The following is a 16,808-nucleotide window of genomic DNA, read 5'->3' as shown; positions in this document are numbered from 1 at the left end:
CCATTAGTATAGGATCTAAGGAGATGTCTGGATCAAATGCAAATCTCTCAAGATCTATGCCATATGATCTACCATGGATATGATCATCAACCATCAAATTACTGACCATGTCATCCTCACAATCTCTAAAATCATCATCATGATCATGGTCTGCATCCATCAATGGAATCCATGTATAACCTATATCCAAAAATAGGTCAATCTCTCTAATCACTGGATCTAGGAAAATGCCCAAATCAAATACAAAACTCTCTAGATCCATACGCACAATCCTACCTCTCCTACAAGGTCTAATCTGAGAAAAATCATCACTAATCTCATGCACTATCCCTGACTGCTCAAATACATAAACTCTATCCACAAGAATACTGCCATAAATGCTATGAATACCATGAGTAGTGGTCCTATTAGCAATATTTCCACAAATATAAATCCTAAAAGAATAGCCTGATGCATCTAACACTAGTAACTCAGGCCTATGCTCGTAGGTGTCTCTGTGACTCGTATTCAAAGTATCACTATCCTCAAGTGTGCTAATGGATACACCCATCCCAAATGTGCTAATAGATGCATCACTAATCAAATGCACATGATCCTCTAAAATGTCACCACAATCAACTAGAATATCCTCATGATCTGCAGGAAAGATGATAGGCATAGAAGTGTCGATGCTTGGTATGCTCACTGCCATCTCTACCCTTGAGATCATTCCCACATGATCTAACTCACACACATCAATCTCGCTATCACTATCACATACATCATTATCATGTGCATATGTGTTAGTGGCCACTGCATCATGTGCACGTGTATCACTATCATCATGTGTAACATCTCAAGAGGGAGAAGTTCACCATGGAATCTTAGAGCTCAAAAATAGTACATGTACTCATGAAAATGTATGTTAACCAAAAAGGTATAAGGCCTATGAGCCCTATGCCTAATATAGCCCAAGGCCCCCCAAAATTACACATTAAATGACCCTAAGCCCAATTTCCCATGCCCCATTCCCCATGTGCATGTGCAACCAAATCTACTTCATTACACATGAAAGGATATGAGAGTTGGCCAAGGGACTCTTAATACCAACCCATTTGGGTTTTAGTAAAAAACAGGAGGGAGAAGACCCCAAAAGGAGGCACCTAGAAGAAGAAATTTTTAAATGCCCACCATGAAGCCTAAAAATGTGAAAAAAAAATTATATAATCATGAGACATTTCATATGGCCACTTGAGGGAACCCAACCATGTCCAACTAGCCTTTTTTTGTCTCTATTATCCATTCTTGGCTAAACTAGTGATGGGAACCGGCTCCCTAAAAAGGCGGGGCTCTCCTCACCTAAAAAAGGAGGGGAGGGAGTAAAATAAATATGAACATTTTAGTGAAGGCCCTTACTCTACTAGTTTTACTCATTAATCCTTGTCCTTTTTACTCTCCCTTGGTGGGAAGCTTAAGCTATCAAGGTAATCTTAATCTCTCTTAACTTTTTATATTTTTTATGTTGTTATTTATCTTCTTATGCATCTCTTCTTAAACATGTTTAGGTTTTTCTCTTCTCTAAAGGATATCTAAATGAGGGATTATTCATCCCTTTCCTTAGTGTTACTTGTTAGAAGCTCTCTTTTTTTCTCTTAGTGCTACTTATTAGAAAATCTTTTTTTTAAGAGTAAGATGGAATAATAACCAAGTCAACTCAAAATTTAGATAAGTAGAATAGTTAATTTATTGTACATTGCTTTAATGGATAGCTTTCTTTCCTCTCTTTTCATGAGATTAAGGCAAGGCATTCTCCATTTAGCAATTTTTGTCAAGACACACGGGTTAAATAAAATATAATATAGGTAGTTTTCCTCTTGAGTAGATATAGTTTAATGGAAAGCTTGTTTTCTTAATCATGGTTAAGGTATTCATAAATATTAAAGCTTATGGGAAGTGGATGTAAGCATAAGAGGTGATTCATGGATTTTCCCATAAATTCAAGTGTTCTTTTAGACAATGGAAGCCCCTTTATTGGGATTATAGTCTATAATTTGGCATTGGTTTTAGTCTTAAGCACCTATGTACATGAAGTTTGTCACTTCTTCATTTAGCATTAAAGCTCGAGGTAAGGATGATTTCTAAAGTTGAGTTACATATTTTACAAAAGATGGTTTTTTTTTGCACACGAATAGTATGACAAAGCACCTTTTACGGTAGGTCGAGTGGTGAAACCATGTTCACCTACAAAGTGGCCAACCTTCCCCCTTCCTGATAGTGACCATGTCCTCATGTTGCCACAGGTGGTGCAGATGTAGAGAGGTGTGGATGGTCAAATGATATATTAGGTGAAGAGACTACTCCATATATTCTTTGGGAGTTATGAGAGACATGGTTTGGTTAGCAGTTTAGTTAGGACATGTCAAGGTTGCATGTGGTGTAATGTGGGAAAAACAGTTCTTGATGTGATGCCTCATCTACAGGTTTGTGAGTTGGTTAGGCACATATAAGGTTAGAGGGACCATGGCTTGCTATGGATTCATGCCCCAAAATCACCCACCCTCATTGGATTAGCAATGGCCAATGTGGTCTTTAATGGTTTAGCACGGTAAGGTATAATTCCCAGATCTCATAGTGAAACTAGAGACTTGGGTGCTTTGGTATTGCTTGTTGCACTTTGGAAGTGAGATTTTTTTTACAAAAGGAGTTTTTCTCATCATTGAAGATGTTGGGGGGTTCTTGCATTCTTGAAGAGGATCCAAGTAATAGGTCGCACCATGGACCAAGTTTTCCACCATGTCCCCCTATGCCAGCGATGTACCTGGATGGATGTCGATGATAGTTTTGAAGGGAGTTTATATCATAGTTTGTTGCATAGCACATATAAAACATTTGCAAGGTTATATCATAGTTTGCCGCATAGCACATATAAAACAATTCTAAGGTCATATCATAGTTTGTTACACATAGCACATATAAAACAATTCTGAGGTTATATCATAGTTTGTTATATAGCACATATAAATATACAATTCTAAGGTTATATCATAGTTTGTTACATATAGCACATATAAAATAATTTGAAGGTAGCATTCCAAGCTTTTCATTCAATATGAGAAAAAAAATTGAATGAATATTGAATGTGTTGTTAATTGCACCTTTTTTGAAAAACACTAGTGTACATTGTTGGAAATTTATTATGTTTTAAAAAATATGCATATTCTATAGTATAATGCACAAGTTTATCATAACCTTATGCTTATAGAAAATTTATTCCTTTTTTTGAAATGTAGAAAGAGGAGGCTCATTAACTTTCAAAGGGATTTCAATTGGGGTGGTACCATCAAAATGAGCTTATTCAGAAGACATCACATCTCAACCAATTGATAATCAAAGTTTAAATGTAAATAATATCATCTGGTCAAGAATAGTCAATAGCATTTCATCGAGATGTAATTTGAAAATGTTCGCCAAAAAAGGGTGCATGATTGTAAATGCAAGGATGCATGATTATCTTTGAATGGATGGACGTTTTTGAAATGTTATATCATAGCATTAAAAATCAATGATTAATATCACTCATTAGAGCATAACTAAAAGTAGCATATCACAACACGTTAGTCATCATAAATTCACTTTATAATTATTCCTGGTCATACATTAGCCATAAGGGTGAAATCATGGTTTCTAATATGTCATAGTGGAAAATAATAAGGTTCCATTATAACACTCCTTCCTTTCTTAAAGTGTGATCATGAATAAAGTGGCTATTTTTTATTACTAGTATATGTTGATTGAAATTTCATAAAAATTTATTGCAAGCAATAGATTTGAACATTCATAAGAGGGGGGGTTGGGGGGGGAAGTAAAATTTAACAAGTCCATGCTTTCAAATGTAGTGAACAAATGGCTTTATTTTAAAAAAATATCTACAAGCTTGAAACATAAACAGAATGTAAAGGAAACATAAAGGGATATCAAAGTTTAGAGTGGAAAGATAGTGACATTTGAAGTGATAGTAAAGGATATAGTGGAGGAGTAATTTAATCATATTAACGAAAGAGTCTTTAGTTCTTTAGTATACATTAAATATGAAATAAGAAGGTCGAGAGGAAAGTTTGAAGCATAGAGTAGTGAGAAAGCTAATATTTTTTAACCCATTCACTTTCTATCCCAAACAAGTGCAAATTGTAATGATGACAATGAGTTTTCAAAGGCTCATGTGCAAGGCCCACCATTGTGTCTCCCACTAGGCCATATAGTTAGAGCTTGTTCAAATGTGGAAAAAAGAGATCAAATAACCTTGTATCTCCCACTAGGCCTTATAGTTAAGCTTGTTAAAGTGTGGGAACAAAGAAATGAAAGGACCTTGGGATTCAAAAATTGTGCACATATTTCCATAGTTTGACCAAATAGAGTTTCATTATCAAGGTACTAAATCCTTGAAATTAGTAAGTTTTCCTCATGTATAATAAAGGGAAATTTTAAAGAGCTATTGAGCTATCGCAATATTGTTAATCCTTTTGGAGTTATGTTCTTTTCAAAGAGCTATTGAGATATTAATCTATCTCAATATTGTTAATCCATTGTGTTTTGCTATTTTGTTATTACAAATTTTATGTGAACTAGTGCTCTAATTTATTTGGGTACTGGAAAATGAGAGTTCAACTCAACCACAAGGGGATTATTGTTTTGTTTCATACTAAAAGTATATTGGTGTGTGTATATATAGTGTTGGGAAATGAGGAGCATTGGTGCTTACAAAAATGAAACTTGATAGTGTGAGGGTTAATTGTGATTTGGTTGGGAAAGTAGGTTGAGATGAGATGCCAAACTTCTAAGACATTCCATTCATTTAAGTAATTGTCGTCAAACAAAAACAAGAAAAGCTTGGTTGAATTGTTTACAGTTTTGTGTTTATGAAACCCTATGATAAATTGTATTTGTGGTCCTAAGTTAATGAGCTTCTATGATCAATTGTATTTGTGGTCCTACTTATAATAATATTCATAGATGTGGAGCACACAAGGAAATTACATTTCTATTTTTCCACAAGCTCAAATGGCCTTCAAAGTGTTTCTTTCTTCACAAAGTTAGCTACATAAATTGCTCTTGCTCTTGCTCTTGCTCTTGCCCTTGCCCTTTGGGCAGTGGTAAGGTAGATAGACTTTGCCTTGCCCTTCATATTTTTCTTTAATCAATTGTGTCTCTATATAAACCTATAAGTGTTTGCTTTTAGTTGGGGTTGCAAGAATTGTTTGCGTTTTGGTTAGGGTTTGCCTATGGTGTTTGAGTCATTGGTTGTGTTTGTGTTTTAGTTAGGGTGCCAAGCAAGGATGGGTATGCAAGCGGTTGATTTCAAGGCAGGAGCTCGCTCATACAATTCAGGCCCTCTCTGCCATAGCCAGTTAGGTAGGAGGCCAAAGAAGAAGATGACCAAGTCTCACCGCCTCATCTTACAACATTACCAAGCTCGATGCACAAGGGTGACAGAAGATGATCAGGGGGTGAGCCCAATCAGTAATCTGAAGAGGTTACATGCTTGGATAACATGGTGGTTGATTCACTTGTATACAAAGGGAGGGGAGTTTGCGCTAGATCTAGCCTGTGGGAAGGGGGGGGATTTAACGAAGTGGAAGAAGGCGGGGGTGGCGTATTATGTCGGTGTAGATATAGTGAAAGGGTTACTGGAGGCTGCAAAGAGGAGGTATGCGGCGAGGGGGTGTCGATTCCCGGCGAGGTTTATATGCAGTGATGGCTATGGTGCCTCCTTGCAGGAGAGCTTAAGAAACGAAGGTCCCTTCGATGTTTGTAGCTGCCAATTCGCTCTGCATTATGCGTGGTCTAGCGAGCAGCGAGCCAGAGCCGCCTTACGCAATGTGGCGGCCTTGTTGAAGCCCGGCGGATTCTTCATCGGAACGCTGCCGGACGCCGACATGATATTGACAAAACTGAAGGATGCTGTTGCTGGCGCTGCATGCGGCGGCGGCGTCGTCGTCGGCGGCCGCGGTGGCTGTGGCGGTGGCGGTGGCGGTGGCGGGGAGGAAGAGCACGCTGTGGAGTTCGGCAACAAGCTCTACAAGGTGAAGTTCGACGAGACGAATTGCAAGCGGGCGTTATCTTTGTCCGCCGACGGGCAGAGCTGCTTTGGCATACAGTATGAATTCTATCTGGCGGACGCTGTGGAAAACTGCCCAGAATGGCTTGTGCCACTTGCAGCGCTCAAGAGGCTAGCACAAGAATATGGTCTTGAGCTCGTGTCGTCGGCGAACTTCCATCGCTTTCTGCATGAGCAGAAGCGGAACCACCACCACCACCACCACCAACAACAACAAGAAAAGCTGGCCCAACCCCTTCCGCCATTCCCACCGACCTTCCAAAACAACAACATGCAACTACTTGTTGGCTCTTCCCCCGAGGAGTGGGAGTGCGTCTCTCTCTACCTCACCTTCGCCTTCCAAAAACGCATGGCTTTTTAACTTTTCACCATCTCCACCCACCACTTGAGGACACCCTCAAATTTCACTTCCTTTTCTTAATCTTAATCCTACTGAAAACATATTTGTTACATGTGCACACGTAGGCATGCATATTAGAGAGAGAGTGTGTGTGTGTCATCCTACTGAAAACATATTTGTTACATGTGCACACGTATATTAGAGAGAGAGAGAGTGTGTGTGTCATCCATTTTTTAATGTCATAGCCAACTACAAATGATTTCATGCACGAAATGGGACTTGAACTGAAGCGGCGATCGCGTACTATCGCACGCTTGGCCTACATTAATGTGATAATGCGCTTCTTGTTAATGCACTGAGCACTCCTCAAAGAGGCTCTAGCACTCTAATGCCTTCCCTTGACATATTACTTGTGTGCATGCCAATGCCATCCCTTCACATATTTCTTGTTGGCGCTCCAAAGCCCACCCCTTGTGTACTTCATGTAATTTGCTTAATATTACTTGCATGCATGCCAATGCCATCCCTTCACATATTTCTTGTTGGCACTCCAAAGCCACCCCTTGTTTACCTCATGTAATGCTTAATATACAGGTCATTCTCAAATTCTTAAATATCAGCTTTCAAGTATGCTCTTGCAATTTGAGATGCACAATTTAATTTAAAAAAAGATAGCTCAAAAATATTTGTTGTTCACCTTACTAGATTCACAAAAGTAATGTTTACGTTCATTTTGTAACATTGGGAGTGTATGAATTTCTTAAGTGAAATTAAACTACATGTCTAATACAGTCTACCTCTATGGAGAAGAATGAATCCATGAACAATGACAATATAAAATTTAGTGCGTTCTTACAAGACTAGAGTTAATCATTCACTTTTACATGGATGAGAAGATCAATCACATACTTTTTTTGCTCAACGTGTTGTTCAAATATAGAGCATCTCAAGTGTTGTGAAAACTCGCACCCATGTGTCAATGTCTTAAGAAAGGAATCTAGTGAAATTGAATTCTTGAAACTTTTGTAGGTTAAATAAAGTTGTTAGGTATATGTGTTCAACCCATGAATAAGTAGACTTATAATATTTTGTACTTGGAGAGCAAGTGTACATGTATCTATTTGGTACCAAGGAGAAAATAGGAGCTTAGACTAATGGCTGATCTAGGGGATCCTTTAGGGTGATTAGGTTTAAGGTAGGGGCTAAGGGCTAAGGGTTAATCTAAGGGGTCCCTCTATGATGGCTTGACCACTATATATGGCTTCTTATTGGAAACAAAATATACATGGCTTGACTAATCTACATGGCTTCTTATTGGAAACAAAATATACATGGCATGACTAATATACATGGCTTCATATTGGAAACAAAATATACATGGCTCCTTATTGGAAACAAAATTAAACAAACCTTTAATATACAAGCGCTAAGTATAGCCCACCATGCACTCAAATCAAAGGCACATGCTTTTTAAAATTTCGTATATGGTTAAACCTTTGGACCTTAAACTATAAACCTATAAAATTATTTAGTATCCTTAGCTCATCCCCTTAGATACTCTAAGCTTATATTTGGCTAATATTTAGATTTGCATATAAGATACATTTGCACATGTATCATCACTCTTTCACAAGATGTTGAGAAAGAATACCCTGTTGAATTACATTTTCATGTTTATACATTTGCTTATGGAATATCTTTAGTATAGAAAGGAGTATATTTATAACAATCAGGATGAGGAGTAGGGTATAAAATATGTAGTATCAATAAGGTATAAGCTATACATTAGTTGGTATATATAGGTAGAAATATTCATAGTTGTTTGAAGTTATAAATACATTATGATAAATATGATTTGTAATAAAAATATAATAATTCATATTGTATATATTTTATAAAGTAAATATTTAAAAATTATATTATTTATTTTAAATTTTATATATGCGTACACATATATATAATAATAATTTATAATAAATCTTAATTATATAATATCTAAAGGTATAACAGTTTATTTAAAAAATAATTCATATATATTAAAGATTGTGCGTGTGTGTGTATGTGTGTACACACACACACACATGTATATGGATATCTATACGCACACGCATGCATATGTATACCTATGTGTGTGTGTGTGTGTGTGTGTGTGTGTGTGTGTGTGTGTCTATATCTATATGTATGCACATATGTCTCGGGGTGTTCACAGAAATTATGTAAGTATAGCACGTTAGTTCAAATGAAGGGGTTTTTTAATTCAATATTTTAAGGTAAATTTACAGAAATACATTTACAAAAAGGATTTTTTAATCAATTTTTAAAAAAAACGTAAGTCCATAAAGAAAAAGGAGTCATTTTATTCATGAAAAAATTACACGTAAGGAGTTTTTTAAATACCCCTTGAATGCACATGATACATAGGGTTTCTTAGTAGTTCACCCCCCAAGGCATATGTAGATCTATATCTATATATAGATCTATATGTATGTGTGTGTGTGTGTGTGTGTGTGTGTGTGTGTGTGTGTGTGTGTGTGTGTGTGTAGATCTGTATGTATGTATGTATGTATATGTGTATGCATGTGTGTGTGTGTACATACATATAGATATATATACATACATACATACATATGTGTATATGTATATATATGTATATTTGTGTGTATGTGTGTGTGTGTGTGTGTGTGTGCATATATAAATATATATCTGTATATATATATTTATGTGTGTGTGTGTATGTGTGTGTGTGCCCAAGGAACTACAACCTTTAGTATATACATACATACATACATACACACACACACACACATATATATCTGTACACACACACACATACACATATGTATGTGTGTGTGTCTATGTATACATATATATATGTACACACACAGACATGTGTGTGTTTGTGTATACTATTTGTTTATAGTACACACACACACACAGAGTAGATACACACATATATGTGTGTGTGTGTGTGTGTGTGTGCATGTGCATGTGCATGTGTGTGTGTGTGTGTGTGTGTGTACTCTATGTGTGTGTGTGTGTGTGTGTGTGTATAAGAAAGAATATATGTGTATACACACACACACACATTATGAATATATTTATTTATTTATTTATTTATTTATTTATTTATTTATTTATTTACTTACTTATCTATCTATCTATCTATCTAGATTTACTTATATATATATACATATAATACATAATATATAATATTTGTGTATATATATATATATATATTATGTACACATAGGTACATTATATAATATACATCATATATATAGTATTTGTGTGTACATACACATTATATACACGAGGTACACATATAATATGTGTGTACACACACATATATTATGTGTATGCACATATATATTATGAACATAATACATAATGTGTACACACACACACACACACATTATGTATTATGTGGGGGTGTGTACACACACCCCCACACATTATCTATTATGTGGAGGGGTATGTACACACACATTATGTATTATGTGGGGGTGTGTACACACACCCCCACACATTATGTATTATGTGGAGGGGTATGTACACACACATTATGTATTATGTGGAGAGTGGAGGGGGTGTGTACATACTTTTACAAACATACATACATAATCAATATATATTATATAGATATGCACAGACGTATACATACATGAATACATGTGTACATATATTTAATATTATACATACATACATACATATATATATATATATATATATATATATACATATATATATATGTATGTATGTATGTATGTATGTATGTATGTGTGTGTGTGTGTGTGTGTGTGTGTGTGTGTGTGTGTGTGTGTAAACATGCGTGTGCGCAGATATGTGTGCATGCGTGCACATGTGTGCATATTAGATAATTAGATAATTTGGGAAAAATCCCATTCCTATTTGAAAAATGGGATCCTGGGTGAACTTATCCAAGCTATTGTCAAACCGCTCATGTGATATATCGTCGGAAATATATTTAAGAGTAGAATCTAAATCTATAATCTCTGACAAATTTGGAGTTAATATGCTCAAGATATGGCCAAAACTGTATTGAGAAGTTGATTCCCAAAGTGTGAGATTTTTCCCAACTTATCTAATATTGACTTCAAATTTTTTAATTCATGAAGAAAAGGTTATTTGAAGATCCTTAAAATATATGTCTTTATTACATTCTCTTTAGTTTTAAATTTTACCAAAAATCTCTCTTAAAAATGTTGAACTTTACTAATCAACACTTTTTTGGACATCTTCACTAACTAAAAATTGGAATCCAATCAAGGACTTCCTTTCCAAAGAAAATCCAATGATTATTTTGTGATTTTTTGTAAATGGACTATAAAAAAGAGGCAAGAATCATCACTTGTCAAATCATAAAAACAAGAATCTTTTTTAATGCATTCAACCTTTTTCCTTAACTATTTTAAATGCTTTCAAGTCATTAGATAAGGTAAGAATAATTACCTGTCAAATCACAAAAGAAGAACCTTTCTTGTATCTATTTTAAATGTTAATGGACCCTACAAAAGAGGCAAGAATCATCACTTCTCAAATCATAAAAGAAGAACCTTTGCATTGTCTATTCTAAATGCATCAATCAATAGAAGTCATGTGTTTTTATGTGGCCTCTCTCTATTTTCATGTTGTCGTTGGCCCTTTTTTGAAATGTTCATTAATGTGTCAAGATGAATAAAATTGATATAGCTATTGACGTATAAAGAGATGCATATAAGGAGATGATGGTGTGGTGATGATTGTGTATAGGAAGATTACTTAGAGTGGGGTAGTGAAAGATATAATAGGTTTTATAGATTGTGCAAAGTATAAATTTATATCTTTTTGTAGATTATATGAAGTGTAGATTTATACATCTTCTAGCATATAGATCCTTTTAAGCAGGGGAAAATCTAGAGGGAATATATTCCATTGGGAAAAGGAAGATTGTAGAGGGAAGATCTTCCATTGGGAAAAGGAAGATGGTGCTCAAGATGATCTTGCCATCCCTCAGGAAAGGGAGAGGGGTGTTGCCTCCATGAGTGCCATTGGAGTTGGCCATGCACGTTGGAGATGTCAAAGGGCATCGGCAGTGTGACCGATGGTCGGAGCGGTCTCAGTGGTGATATCGAAGGTGATGGTGGGAAGCTCTTGGTGGAGTGTGGAGGACCTGGCTTCCTGTCCACCACAAGGGTAATGAAAAGTGGTTTTCATCTTGAGAGCGGTTTTGGAAGGTCTTTTTCTTAAAGATGGTGAAAGAGAGCGTTATCCAACGGTCCAAAAACCTCTTTTTCTTTGTCTAAAGGTCCTCGAAATCATGTAATTTAACCTTTCCAATTCACATTTACCTTTGACAGTGCTTTGTAACCTTTTGCCTCTTTCCATGCAATGCTTTCTTGAAAATTTTCAAGCCTTAAGAGTTTCCAAAAATACTTTCCATGGCCTCCTTTACTCCAAAAGCTTTCGTAAAATTTTTATTTTGAATGTTTCTCCAAAAAACTCTTCTCCTTGAGTGGTCCCCAAAGCTTTGATACCTTATAACACTTGGAAAAGAATTGTTTTTTATAAGCACAAATATTACAGCAAACCATATACTTGAAACAAATTGAAAGCATGAACCTTACATAATCAATTTCTATCAAAGTAAATAAAAATGAAATCTTGAAAATAAGAGAGAGATCATCGTCGACACAAGATTGGGTTTAATCTCCCCTAGATGAGTGTGGCCTCTTGTATAACCCACCCATATTTAAATATATTAAAGCTTTCTTTTTAAAAACACAACTCCAAAAATAAACCTTAAGAGATTTTTGAGGTTTTGAGTGTACAAGATCTTCTAAAAATATAGCACGCTTAAAATATCAAGTCTTGTGCCTACCAAAAGTATAAATAATAATTGGTATGTATAAAGGTTTGAGGCCTTAGCCTTCTAAAAATATATAACCATAATAGGTTTTTACATGTCTTTCAAGATATCTCATTGTGGTCCAACTCATGTTCCACCTGCAAGAAGACTAACAAATAGTCCACCACTCAATCATAATAGGAGTTTCAAAAATATAAATGCCAAAAATATGTAATCGTAATATGTGTTCACATGTCTTTCAAGATATCTAGTCATCATGGTCCAACTCATGTTCCACCTGTGACTAACAAACAGCTCACCACTTAATCATCACCTACATTAAAATAATCTTATTGAATACACAAAGCCGATTAAACACATTAATCTTGACTATATCGTACTGGTGCACACAACTGACACATTAATCTTGACTATATCATACCAGAGCACACGGTTGATTAAAGGACTTATCACTTAAGGTTGAAATATTTCATTAAACACGCCGGTAGGGATACTACAGTGCTAGGTGGTGGTTGGAGAGCACGGTAAATAGTGTAGAGCATAGGTCTTGCATGTCTAGCCAGTGAGGTCGACTCATCCTTAGCAGGTCTACTTCCTTGAGAGGATCCACGCTCCCTGTTCCCCAACCCTAGTGTTTGTGTCGGTAGTCCTCGAGTTCCCTAGCAAGGACCGGTGGAGTCATCCATAGTTAAGACAAAATTTGGTGATCACAATGGGACTCTCCTAGAGGTCAAGTATAGTCTCAAAAAAATCCTTTTTTTGTTGATTTTTGTTTGTGGTGAGAGGAGTGTTGTGTATGCCCCCGAAGAGCAGATCTTTTGCAGGTGATTCACCCCTTCATTCTCCTCTTTGAACTAATCGTGGTAGGGTTCTTCCTTGTTCCCTTAGTCTTCCCTTAGCATCTTCCTCTTCTAACCCTATGGCAGTTACAAGGCCAGACCAATTGGCTACTGTCCTTAACCACATGCAAGTTAAACTACCAACCTTCAAAGAAGGTACCATCACTGAAGATGTGGAAGACCATGTGCGGTAGTTCCTCACTATGTGTGACTCAAGAGGTCTCAACCGAGATGATGCACACTTGATCTTGTTCCCAACAACACTGGAAGATAGTGCTGACTGGTGGTATAATCAATTTCCCATCAACCACTTCCCGAATTTGACCACCCTTAGGCTACAATTCTTTTCTACCTTTCGGTATGGGAACTACTTCGATCTCATTACTCAAGATCTCAATCAACTCTCCATGAAGGTGGGGGAGTCAGTGGCCCAATTTGTCTCACAAGAGCTAAAGTTTTGGTTGCTCGGGTACCCCAAGATCTTGGAAACTGCATGCTGCAACATTGGGTGCTTCAAGCACTCCCTACTCAAACGGCGATGAAGATGAGAAAGACCTTTCCATGGCTACTTTTGTACAAACCCCTCCAACGCCCTAGGCCACATCATCTCAGGAAGCTCAAGTAGCCATGGTAGCATACACAACACCCCTCATCATGGAGAAACCCTATCATACAACCCCTTGCCTATGCAAATCCCATATCAAGAAGGCACTCTCCCAACCTATCAGCCGTACCTCCCACCCGTCCGATCCCACAAACACCCTAAGTCTATCAAAGCCCACCCCCGGTGGTCTATGCGATAGCTCCTCTAGTACCTCTGGCCCTAACAACATGTATGGATCTCGGCCTAACCAAAGGTTCTCCAATCGCCATCCTCCCAACAACCCCACCCGACCTCTTATATGCTACCGATGTGGGGAAAGCAACTACATGCAAGCTCAATGCTACCGTTGTGGGGGAAGCAGCCACATGCAAGCTCAATGCACTGTACCAGAGGGCTTGCCCCCATGCCTCCATTTCCCGGAGAGCCAAGACCACTACACCCTGGATTGTCCTAGAACCCCACTGGATAACATGGGAGAAGTTGTGGTGCCACCTCCCACTACTAGCACTCCAATAGTGCAGTTTACCCATCCATTGTGGAACAAGCTTATAAGGAGGCCGTGGAGGAATTTATTCAAACACCACCCATGGAGAAGGAAGCGACGCTTACCTTGGTCATTCACCCAACCACCACACCTTCAAAGGCGGCTGAGGAGTCTACCCAACCCAAGGTTAGTAATTTAAGTTAGGAGGAAAAGTTGGCAAGAGAAAAGGTGGAAATTACCCTCCCTCAATTATGTGGTTTGAGCCAAGAAATAGGAGAGCAATTGATAGCCTTGATCCAGCATTGGATGGATCCAAAGGCAACCAGGGGTGAAGCCACATCTAGTAGTAGTGGGTGACGGCCTAGGAGGCAGCAAGCAAGGGTATGCCTCACTGTCCCCCAGAAGTGGCTGATCACCAAAGCCCAAGGGTGACAATCCATGGGAGGAACTTCAATTACAGGGGCCATTGTGGATGGTGGTTCTGGTGTTGAGATTGGCATCTTAACAAGGATGGTATAAGAAATTCTCTAAAAGTATCTAACAACTTTCATGAGAGTGTGTGTAGATGACTTCAATGTATTTGGGAAAAATATTGAACATCTATGTTATGGCTCATTCATGGCCTCATCACAGAACTCTATCCTTTTGAGACCATATTAGGGAGTTTAGGAAAATCCCATTACTTTGGGAATTTTCTTCTCAATCTACTTTTTGGTGTATCTTGAGCATACCAATTCCAAATTTGTCGGAGAGAGAGTGGATTTAGATTCTACTCTTCAAGAGCTTTCCAATGATATGCCACATGAGGGGGTTTTGACATAATCTTAAAAGGGTTCATCGTGCCCCCCCCCCTTTTTTAATTTTGCGAAATAGGAATTGGGATTTTCCAATGATATGCCACATGAGGGGGTTTTGACATAATCTTAAAAGGGTTCATCGTGTCCCCCCTTTTTTAATTTTGCGAAATAGGAATTGGGATTTTCCCAAACTCCCTAATATTATCTTTTCTAATAAATGTGGAATGAACAACAACCATTGTAGGGGACTTACCTTGCTTCCCCAACTTGGGATTCATAGCCTCCAAGATCCACCAGTTGTGGTTACTTGCTCTGGATCAAGAGACACAGTGATCAAGAGACACATGTTCCAAGAATCACACATTCTACTCTCAACTCTCTCTCTTTCTCAACAAGATAAGAGCAAGTACAATCTCACATAATGAGCAAGCTCAATAAGATAAGAGCAAGTACATATACACAACTCAATTAGTACAAAGGGAGATTGTGACTTTTCATTATAAGACATAACTCAAATTAATTGGCACAAAGGGAGATTGTGTCTTTTCACTATAATACATTTACTTATATGCAACTAACCCCTTATTCACACACTTGGGCACCAAAACTTAACATAATCTACTCTCAACTCTCTCTCTCTCTCTCTCTCTCTCTCTCAACAAGATAAGAGCAAGTAGACATTTGTAACTCAATTGGCACAAAAGGGGATTGTGTCTTTTCATTATGAGAAATATTCACAATTGGGCACCCAAATATTAACCCTAATCTATTAAGCTTGGTCATTTGGTAGCTTTCTCATAATATATAGCTTTTTGAGTGCCTTTTACACAAAGGCTTATTAGGCTACTCCCGTGTGTAGTAGAGAGTGTCTTTGTTTAATCTCAAACTGAGGTTAGCATCCCCCTCCCTGATGTATGTTTTAAATATTCAAGGCGTAAAAGCCATGTCTCCAAGTAGCTTAAATTAGTAATGATCTCTCCTTGACAGTAGCTTGTAGAAAAATCTTCTGAAATACGGAAGTGGTGTCCAGAAAGATGTATTTACCATGTCTTCCCGCAGCAGTGGCACAACATGCAGACAATAGAGATGATAATAGTAATACAAATGCCTTGTTCTTCAGGTCTCCTGTTCATGTTTGTTGACAATCCTAATATGGGATTGATCATGGTGAATAAACATATATTAAGCATAAAGATTAAGGTGGGTTATACCACACCAAAAACTCCATGAGAGAGAGAGAGAGAGAGAGAGAGATTGCACACTCTCAACACTAGCTCTATACGATATGTTCTAAACCATGCAATGATATAGGCCTTCTAGCCTTATCCCACTTTACACATCATCATGCAATGTGGCAACTCCTTTTCTACATTCTTTTATGTGGCTCTCACCATTCACACATCTCATGTGGCATTCTTATCCATCCACACACTCAAGATAATATCTAGCACCTCTAGGGTGCGTTCACATACTCAAGCCCAAGATTCACTCTCACACATTTTACACTACACATTTCAATACCCCTCCTCAATGTAAACTTGGGTGTGTGCATATAATCTCTCCAATCAATTTGACCAACTCACCTCCCACTCCCATCAATTTGGCATTGCCAATCTCAACACTCCCCCCTCAATGCAAATTTGAGTGTTCAACAAGTGTGTGTGCATGTGTCTACCATCCTAGACACGAAGTCCATTTTGAGCGCACTTGCTCATAGCAGAACTAGTCCAATTTGAACATAAATGTTCGGGTGGGAACCAACCCATGAAGTGCACAACTCAATG

At 37.5% G+C, this 16,808-nt stretch overlaps 1 pseudogene across 1 annotated transcript; it reads left to right on the top strand.

The window, feature by feature from the left end:
* The first annotated feature begins 5,100 nt into the window (after positions 1-5,100).
* On the top strand, positions 5,101-7,048 carry LOC147608994 (mRNA cap guanine-N(7) methyltransferase 1 pseudogene; annotated as a pseudogene). The gene has a single exon (XR_015264364.1). The product of XR_015264364.1 is annotated as an mRNA cap guanine-N(7) methyltransferase 1 pseudogene (transcript).
* Positions 7,049-16,808: the final 9,760 nt, after the last annotated feature.

This window comes from Cibotium barometz, chromosome 52 (genome assembly GCF_041138505.1).
Source record: "Cibotium barometz isolate CiBa-2024 chromosome 52, ASM4113850v1, whole genome shotgun sequence".
NCBI classification, from domain to species: Eukaryota; Viridiplantae; Streptophyta; class Polypodiopsida; order Cyatheales; family Cibotiaceae; genus Cibotium; species Cibotium barometz.
The sequence above is the reverse complement of the archived record's forward strand: the minus strand, read 5'-3'. Positions and strand labels throughout refer to the sequence as shown.